This window comes from Aythya fuligula, chromosome 31 (assembly GCF_009819795.1).
Source record: "Aythya fuligula isolate bAytFul2 chromosome 31, bAytFul2.pri, whole genome shotgun sequence".
Lineage (NCBI taxonomy): Eukaryota > Metazoa > Chordata > Aves > Anseriformes > Anatidae > Aythya > Aythya fuligula.
Genome location: NC_045589.1, coordinates 217,255 through 227,342, shown reverse-complemented (window position 1 = coordinate 227,342; position 10,088 = coordinate 217,255).

Genomic DNA, 10,088 nt, shown 5'->3' with positions numbered 1-10,088 from the left:
GAGAAGGGGCCTGCAGTGCAGGCCTGGCAGGGAGTGCTTGAAAATCACCTCCCTTGGTGTTTCAGGCAGCAGCTCCCTCTCGCTCCCTGCCCAGGTCTCTGCTGCCTGGAGCTGTCCCTGTTGTCAGCTCCTTCCCTGTTCCCACATCTCCTCCCTGCCATTGCTCACAGACCCTATCCCACCTGATGTGTGCTCAGCTTTGTTCTGCACACACCTCCTGTCCCAGAGAACTGTCCAGGAATATCTCTTCATGTTCAGCAGATATACAGCAGCTCTGACCTGTCCTGCAAGTCCTTCAGGGCAGGAAATTGAAAGTAGAGACCCAGGAGAGTGTCTTCCCTACTTCTAGTGCAGGCATTTCTCTTCCGTTTCAAGAATCTCCCTGAAAGATTCCCTGGGGATGTTGTGGAGCTGTAACCAGCCTGCCCAGGCAGCCTCTGAGCACCAGAAGGATGTTGCCCTGCTCTTCCCTGCTGCGGGAGCTCCTTCCAACTGCAGCTTCTCCCCGCAGTGTCCTGGGCAGCTCCCCGGGCAGGCTGAGTGCTGAGCCTGGCAGGCGGAAGAGGCCCTGCCCCAGCACACAGCCCCTGGGACACAGCAGGGACCCTGCTCTGAACCACAGCCCTGGACACCCCTGCCTGCACACTGGCTGCACAGCCTGCAGCCAGCCCTGTGAGAAGGAACCCTCGAGTCCTGTCCCTCTGACAGCTGTGGCAGGGAATCCCTGCTTTGGACCTTGTTATTCTCATCTAATCCAAAGAAGCTCTGAGAGTCGCCCTGAAAGCTCCACAGGCTGTAGGATTTGTCTGCAAATCTGGAGACGGCACCAGGAACAACAGCTGTGCTGCCCTGCAGCCAGAGACTTACCCTGTTCAGGGCTGTGAAGATTTCTCCCACACTGAGCTCTCAGCATCCCCCCTCCACACTGCCTTTAACATCTCCCTCCCTTCTCTCAGCTGCCCTTGTCCCCTGCAGGCAGTGCCCCCAGCCCCGCTGCTGTGCTGTGCAGAGGAGCTGCTCCTGGGCAGAGCTGTCTCTCTACAGCACTGCCCACTTGGCAGGAGCTCCCCTTGGCCTCAGGAGGCTGGCCCAGCTTAACAGCACAGGGAGCTCTTGACAAGTCCCTGGGCCTTCAGGGGAATCCAGCCTGAAGCAGACTGAAACGATCACTAATATTATTTCCCTCCACTAAGGAAAGAAACTCTTTTCCAGCACTATCGTACCTCATATCTGAAAAAGTATTTGTTCCATGAGTGACCTTTCTCTGCAGAGCTGCTCAACGATTTCTTCTCCCAGTCTGTACTCATGGCTGAGGTTGCCCTGGTCCAGGTGCAGAATCTTGCATTTGGACTTGTTGAACATCATTATGTTAACATTGGGCCCACTTCCCAAGCTTGTCCAGGTCCCTTTGAATGGCTTCTCTTCCTTCTGTTCAATCAACTGCACTCTCAGCTTGATGTCATCTGCAAACTTGCTGATGGTGCACTCAACCCCACTGTCTATTTCATTGATAAAGATTTTCAATAGTCCCAGTCCTTGGAGAGACCCCCGAGGTAAACCTCTCTTCACCTGCCTCCAACTTGGAGATGGAGCCATTGACCACCACTCTCTTGGTGTGACCTTCAAGCCAATTCCTTACCCACTGACTGGTTTCAACATTCAAGCAATTCAAGAGACTCCTAGAGCATGTTGAGGGTAAGTTTCTAGTCCAGACATTTGGATCAGGATGGATTCTCCAATTTGGAGACCAGGATGTCATGTGGGACCATGTCAAATGCCTTACAGAAGTCCATGTAGATGGCATCGGTCAGTCTTCTTTTGTCAACTGATGCAGTCAGTTCATTGTAGAAAACCAGCAGATTGGTCAGGCACAATTTACCTTTAGTGAAGCCATTCTGGCTGTCTTGGATCACGTCTTTCTTTCTCTTTTTCTTGCACCTGCCTTGATATTGCTTCCAGGAGGATCTTCCAGGAGGAGCTTAGCTTAGGGATATGGTTTAGTGGGGACTGTTAGTGTTAGGTCAGAGGTTGGACTCGGTGATCTTGAGGTCTCTTCCAACCTAGAAATTCTGTGATTCTGTGATTTCCCAAGATCTTGTCAGGCACAGAGGTGAGGCTCATCAGTCTGTAGTTCCCCGTGTCCTTTTTCTACCCTTTTTAAAAATGGTGTCGTGGTTTAACCCGACCGGCAGCTAAACACCACGCAGCCGTTCGCTCACCCTCCCCCCTCCCTCTCTGGGACGGGGGAGAGAAATGGAAAGTGAAGCCCGTGAGTTGAGATAAAGACAGTTTAATAAGACAGGAAAAAAAAAAAAAATAACAAAATAATAATAACAATAATAATAATGATGATACAATGGTGATAATACGAAAGTAATAATAGTATGTACAAACAAGTGATGCACAATGCAATTGCTCACCACCCGCTGACCGATGCCCAGCCTAACCCCGAGCAGTCCGGCCCCCTCCCCCCGGCTAGCCACCCCTATATATTGTTTAGCATGACGTCAGATGGTATGGAATACCCCTTTGGCTAGTTTGGGTCACCTGTCCTGGGTCTGTCCCCTCCCAGCTCTTACTGCACCCCCCAGCCTGCCCGTTGGCAGGACAGAGCAAAGGCTGAGATGTCCTTGGCTTAGTATAAGCACTGCTCTGCAACAATTAAAGCATCGGGGTGTTATCAGCACTCTTCTCATTCTAAGCCAAAACACAGCATTCCACCAGCTACTAGGAAGAAAATTAATTCTGTGCTAACTGAAACCAGGACAAATGGGAATGATGTTTACCTTTTTCCAGTCACCTGACTGCCACACCTTTTTAAATATGATGGAAAGAATCTTGGCAACTGCATCAGCCAGTTCCTTCAGGACCCTTGGATGCAAGTCATCAGGCCCCATAGACTTGCATGCCTTTACTTTCATCAGGTGGTCTCAAACTTGCTCTTCACTTACAGTGGGTGAGACTTGACTTCCTCAGCCTCCATTTACAGGTTCAAGGAAACAAAAGTTCAGACTTGGGAAGCCTGACTGGCAGTGAAGACCAAGGCAAAGATATTGCTGAGTACCTTAACCTTCTCCTTATCTGCTATTACTAGTTCACCCTTCTTATCCGTCAGAAGGGACACACTCTCATTTGCCTTACTTTTCTGGCCAATGTACCTCTAGAATCCCTTCCTGTCATACTTTGCATCCCTTGCCAAGCTCAGTTCTAAGTTCTAGTTCTGTGCCTTGGCTTTCCTGATCCCATCCCTGTATATCCGGACTGCATCCCTGTACTCTTCCCTGGCCACATGTCTCCATTTCCACTGCCTGTGCATTTCCTTCTTGTGCCTCAGTTTAACCATCAGGTCCTTGCTGAGCTGCCCCAGTTGTCTGCCCTCCCTGCCCACTTTCTTATGCAGGAGGATGGAGAGTTTCTATGCTCTAAGGAGAACATTCTTAAAGAGTTGCCAGCTCTGTTCAGCTTCTTTGTTCCTAAGGACAGTATTCCAGGGGATCTCGTCCACAAGGTCTTTAAGTAGCTTGAGGTTGGCTCTTCAGAAGTTCAAGGTCCTGATTTTGTTCTTCGCCAGGCCCACATTCCTTGAGATCACAAACTCAATGAGGACATTGTCACTGCAGCCCAGACTGCCTCCAATCTTAACCTCTTTCATGAGTTTGTCAGCACTAGTGAGCACCGGTGCCAGTAACACTTCTCTAGTTGCTCTGTATACCTGGACTGGGAACTTATCCTCAATGCTCTCTAAGTGTCTCCTGAATTGCTTACAGCATGTTTCATAGCTTTTCCATCAGACACCCGAGTAGTTGAATTCCCCCATCAGGATGAGAGCATGCGAGCATGGCACTTCTTGTAGTTGAAGCATGAAGGCCTCATCCACAAGCTCTTCTTGATCAGGTAACCTGGAGAAGACCCCAATCACAAGGTGTCTTTTATTGGTGCGGTCTTTAACTTTTGCCTACAAGCTCTCGACCTGTCCATGGTTGTTTCTCAGAAGCATCACTTTGCAATCAATCCTTTCTCTAACATACAGGGCAATACTCCCTCCCCTTCTTCGCTGTCTCTCTCTTCTGAAGAGCTTGTAACCCTCAGTGCTTCCAGTTGTGTGAACTGTCCCACCACATTTCCATGAGAGCAGTTAGGTCATATTTGTCTAATTGCATCATGGTTTCCTTCAGCGACCATGAGATGGTGGAGCTGATTCAGAGGGGAGGATAGTATAGCTCACAAATAGCAAGCTCAAAATCTTGGCCGTCAGGAGAGCCGTCTTTGGCCTCCTCACCTATCTGCATGGAAGAATCCTGTGAGTTTAGGAAAGCTATAACCTACCTGTAATTGAACTTGGCCAAGGATTTCAAAGGCAGTAAGAAGGGCTTCTGAAAGTACATAGGTGGCAAAAGGAAGGCTCCAGAAAATGTGGACCCACTGCTGAATGAGGCCCAATACCAGTTGAAATGAGACAGGGAAAAAGTTGAGGTACTGAATTCCTTCTTCACCTCAGTCATTACTGGCAAGACTGCCCTTCAGGAATCCCAGGTCACAGAGAACGTAGGAAGGTCTGGGGCACGGGCACTTGGAGGGAGTGGATCAGGTCAGGGCATACTTGACGAAATGGGATATATACAAGTCTATGGATTGCCTGACAAATCTGGTGATATCTGACAAATCTGCTGGCCTTCTACAAAAGGGTTACAGAACTGGCGAATAGAGGAAGGACTAACATCATCTACCTGGAACTGTGGAAATCATTTGATGCTGTCCCTCATGATATCCTTGTCTCTAAATTGGACAATGATTTGACGAGTGGACCACTCAGTGGGTAAGGCATTGGCTGGATAGTTGCATTTAAAGAGTTGCAGTCAATGGCTCAATGTCCAAGTGGAGATCAGTAACGAGTGGTGTTCCTCACAGGTCAGTATTGGACTGGCACTGTTTAACATCTTTGTTGGTGACATGGCCAGTGGGATCAAATGCACCTTCAGCAAGTTTGTTTATGACAGCAAGCTATGTGGAGAAGTCAACATGCTGGAGGGTAGGGAAGCCATCCAGAAGGACTTTGACAGACCTGAGAGGTGGACCTGTGTGAACCTCATGAAGTTCAGCCAGGCCAAGTGCAAGGTCCTGAATCTGGACTGGGGCAATCCCAAACATATTTACAGGCTGAGTAGAGAATGGATCGAAAGTAGCCCTGAGGAGGAGGACATGGGGGTGCTGGTAGATGAGAAGCTCAACATGAGCCAGCAATGTGTGCCTGCAGCACAGAAAAATAACATTATCCTGGGCTACATCAAAGAAAACATGGCCAGCAGGTGAAGGAAGGTGATTCTCCCCCTCTGCTCTGCTTTTGTGAGAACTCACTTGGGGTCCTGCATTCATCTCTGGGGTCCCCAGCACAAGAAGGACATGGAAGTATTAGAATGAGTGCAGAGGAGGGACACAAAGATGATTAAGGGTCTCAAGCACCTCTCCTATTGGAGAGGAGAGCTGGGAGGGAGTTGGGGTTGTTCAGCCTGGAGGAGAGAGGGCTCCAGGGTGACTGTATAGCAGCCCTCCAATACCTAAAGGAAGCCTACAAAAAGCTGGGAAGGGACTCCTTGTCAGGGAGCATAGCGATAGGACAAGGAGTAATGGTTTTAACCTAAAGAAGGGTAGGATTCAATTAGATTTAAGGAGGAAATGTTTTGCTCTGAGGAGGGTGAAGCACTGGAACAGATTGCCCAGAGAAGTTGTGGATGCCTCATCCCTGGAATTGGTCAAGACCAGGTTGGATGGGACTTTGAGCAACCTGATCTAGTGGAAGGTGTCCCTACCCATGGCAGGGGGGTTGTAATTGGATGATGTATAAAATCCTTTCCAAGCCAAACCATTCTAAGATTCTGTGATTCTATTGGACCTGAGGGGATTCACCCATGAGAGTGGAAGGAGCTGGCTGACGTCCTTGCAAGGCCACCCTTGGTCATCTTGGATCAATCCTGGTGACTAGCAGAAGTGCCCCAAAACTGGAGGAAAGCAAATGTCCATCTTTGCTGCAAGAATGGCAAGGAGGAGGGCCCAGGGAAGTGCAGGCTGCTTAGGCTCCACTCCATCCCAGGAAAGGTGATGGACCAGCTCATCCTGGAACCCTATTCCAGGCACAGGAGCAACAATAATACCATCACGAGCAGTTGGGATGTCTTCATGTAGGGGAAGTCACTCTTGACCAACTGGGACATGAAATGCCCCTGATGAAATAACAGGCCTGGCAGAAGAGGGCAGAGCAGTGGATATCGATACACTTTGACTTCAGTAAAGTTGCGAGGTAGATTAAACCTGGTAGGCAGCTGTCGTGGTTTAACCCGGCTGGCAGCTAAACACCACGCAGCCGTTCGCTCACCCTCCCCCCTCCCTCTCTGGGACGGGGGAGAGAAATGGAAAGTGAAGCCCGTGAGTTGAGATAAAGACAGTTTAATAAGACAGGAAAATAATAATAATAATAATAATAATGATGATACAATGGTGATAATACGAAAGTAATAATAGTATGTACAAACAAGTGATGCACAATGCAATTGCTCACCACCCGCTGACCGATGCCCAGCCTAACCCCGAGCAGTCCGGCCCCCTCCCCCCCGGCTAGCCACCCCTATATATTGTTTAGCATGACGTCAGATGGTATGGAATACCCCTTTGGCTAGTTTGGGTCAGCTGTCCTGGGTCTGTCCCCTCCCAGCTCTTACTGCACCCCCAGCCTGCCCGTTGGCAGGACAGAGCAAAGGCTGAGATGTCCTTGGCTTAGTATAAGCACTGCTCTGCAACAATTAAAGCATCGGGGTGTTATCAGCACTCTTCTCATTCTAAGCCAAAACACAGCATTCCACCAGCTACTAGGAAGAAAATTAATTCTGTGCTAACTGAAACCAGGACAGCAGCTAAGCACCACAGGGCTACGAGCTCATTCCTCCTACCTAGTGGGGTGCTTTGAAAAGAACTGAAGGTAAAAGTGAAAAAAAAAAAAAAAAGTGGGCTGGAATAAAGACAGTTTAACAGCTAGATGTGCACACAAGCAACGACAACAACAAAACAACCAACCAACAAACAAACAAAAAAACAGAACTTATTATTTTATTATTCACCATTTGCCATTGACAGGCAGATGTTTAGCCATTTGCAATGTTCCTCATACCACCAATAAAAGACAAAAACAGATTTTGCTAGTGTTGCTTAAATAGTTAAATAAATGCCTATCTTTTTATTCATGTCTCAGCTCACCTCAGTAGACACATGGACTTAGTAGAGCAGGACCAGAGGAGGACCACAAAAATGATCTAGAGCATGTCTGCTAAGAGAGGAGACTGGGAGAACTATGATGATGATGATGATGATGACTATCATTATCATTATCATTATCAATCATTATCATTATCATTTACTGGAAAAGAGAAGGCTTTGGAGAGACCTTACAGCAACCTTCCTGTACATAAAGGGAGCCTACAGGAAACCTGGGGAAGGAGTCATTACCAGGGAATGTAGTGATAGGACAAGGGGCAATGGCTTTCAAGTAAAAAAGGGTAGATTTAGATTAAATATTAGATACTCACATATCGATGAACCATGTCTGCACAGCATCAAGGGTTTCTGTTTCTCATCCTGCCTCCAATGACATGTAGGTTGGGGGTGTGCAAAACATCGTGAAGTTTGCATCCTGTGCTGCATCAAAAGAGGAATGGCCAGCAGACCAAGTAAGGTGATTGTCTCCTTCTACTCTGCCCTCATGAGGTCCCGCCTGGAGTACTGTGTTCAGGTTTTGGGACCCCAGCACAAGAAAGATGTGGACCTGTTAGAGCAAGTTCAGAGGAGGGCCACAAAGATGATCAGAGGGTTGGAGCTCCTCTCCTATGAAAAAAGGCTGAGAGAGCTGGGGATGTTCAGCCTGGAGAAGAGAAGGCTCTGAGGAGACCTCATTGTGTCCTTTCAGTTCTTAAAGGGCTCTTAAAAAAGGATGGAGATGGACTCTTTACTCGAGTTGATAATGATAGGACAAGGGGAAAGGTCTTCAAGTAACTGAGGATAGATTTAGACTAGACGTTAGGAGGAAATTCTTGACTGCATGGATAGTGAGTCACTGGAAGAGGTTGTGCAAAGAAACTATGGATCCCCCATCCCTGGAGGTGTTCAAGGCCAAACTGGAGAACACCCTGGGCAACCTGATCTAGTTGGTGGCATGCCTACTTAAGGCACATACATCGGAAAATAAGATCTTTTAGGTTCCATTCAACCTAAGCCATTTTATGATTCTTTGACACTGCAAGGACAACTAACTGAAGCACTCCCTGCAGCCCACTACACCGCTAACAAAAGTATGCCATGCACAAGAAGGGCACCTCCAGTGAAGACAGCCTGAGAAAGTTAGGATTGCTTAGCCTTGAGAAGACTCCAGTAGACATTATTGTGGCCTTCCAATACACAAATGGGGCTTAGCCAAGTCTGTAGTGATTAGAACAGAATAGTTCAGTTGGAAGGGACCTTCAAAGGTCATCTAGTCCAACTTCCTGACCTCTTAAGGGTTAAACAAAAATTAGAGACTATGTATGAGGGTATTGTCCAAATGCCTCTTGAGCACTGACAGACACGGGGCATGAACCAGGTCTCTAGGAAGCCTGTTCCAGTGTTTGACCACCCTCACAGTACAGTAAATTTTCCTAATGCCCCATCTGAACGTCCCCTGGTGCATCTATGTGCCATTCCCACATGTTGTGTGATCAGTTACAAGAGAGAAGAGATCATCCCCTCCTTCAACACTTCCCCTCCTTCAGGAAGTTGTTGAGAGCAATGAGGTCAGTCCTCAGCCTTCTTTTCTCCAGACTAGATGGCCAAAGGGTCCTCAGGCTGTCCTCCTAGGACATGTACTTTTACCAGCATTTCCCATTTTCCCTTGGTTTCCCAACTGACAAGGTCCCTGATCAGATAACCTGACCGCAAGAAGGGTTTTCTCTCTCTCCCATGTTCTCACCAGCCAGTGTGACTGACCATGTTTGGTTCCCTTCACTGCCTTCATAATCACTTGTTGGTCATGTTTGTGTCTCTGGATGTGTTGTGCTTTATCCCCAGGAGGTAACCAAGCTCCCCACAGCCACTCTCGCCCTCACCCTCCTTAGCAGAACAGATGGAGAAAAATAGCAGAGAGCTGGAAAGACCCTTTTTCAGGGAGTGTAGTGCTAGGACAACAAGTTTTAAATTAAAAGAGAATAGATTTAGATCAGATCTAAGGAAGAAATTATTCACACAAAGGGTGGTGAGACACTGGAAAAGATTACACAAAGAGGTTGTAGATGCCCCCTCCCTGGTAGTGTTCAACATAAAGGTGGATGAGAGCTTGAAAAACCCGATCTCATGGGATTAGCCCCTACCCATGGAAAGGGGGCTGGAACTAGATGGTCTTTAATGTCCTGTCTAATGCAAAGCATTCTATGATTCTTAGATCCTGGAAGCCTACAATTCATAGAATCATAGAACCATTAAGGTTGGAAAAGACCTCCAAATCAACCATCACCCAACCATCGATATTACGCTCTAAACAGTGTCCCAGGCATGAAGCTTTCCTTAAACATCCCCAGGGAAGGTGACTTCACCACGTCCCTGAACAACCTGTTCCAAAGCCTAACCAAACTGGCCAAAGATCAGGGTGGATGGAACCTGGCCTAGGAGAAGTTGCCCTGCCCATGGCACGGGGGTTGAGACTAGGTGGTCTTTAAGGTCCATTCAGACCCAAAGGCTTCTAGGATACAATGATCCTGCAGGCCAGCAATTGGTTGTGTAGCTTATGTACACAGAGGAATTTCAGTTTCTGTCAAAAAGTTTCTCCCGCTTAATATCAACAAACATTTGGAAGAGATAGGATGCAGCCTCCCTGTCACTTTGTGGGTGTATGGTCTCATAATGGGACAAGAAAAGAGTACTCTCATGCCAAACCCTTCCTTTGACTTAGGGGAAAACACACTACTGGAAATAAGTGATCATCCCCAGCTGAGAGAAAAAAATCAGTGATTGCATCAGCCTGTTTCAAAGTTGATTCCTCTGGAGGTCCAAGGACTTGTCAAGAGCTCCCTGTGCTG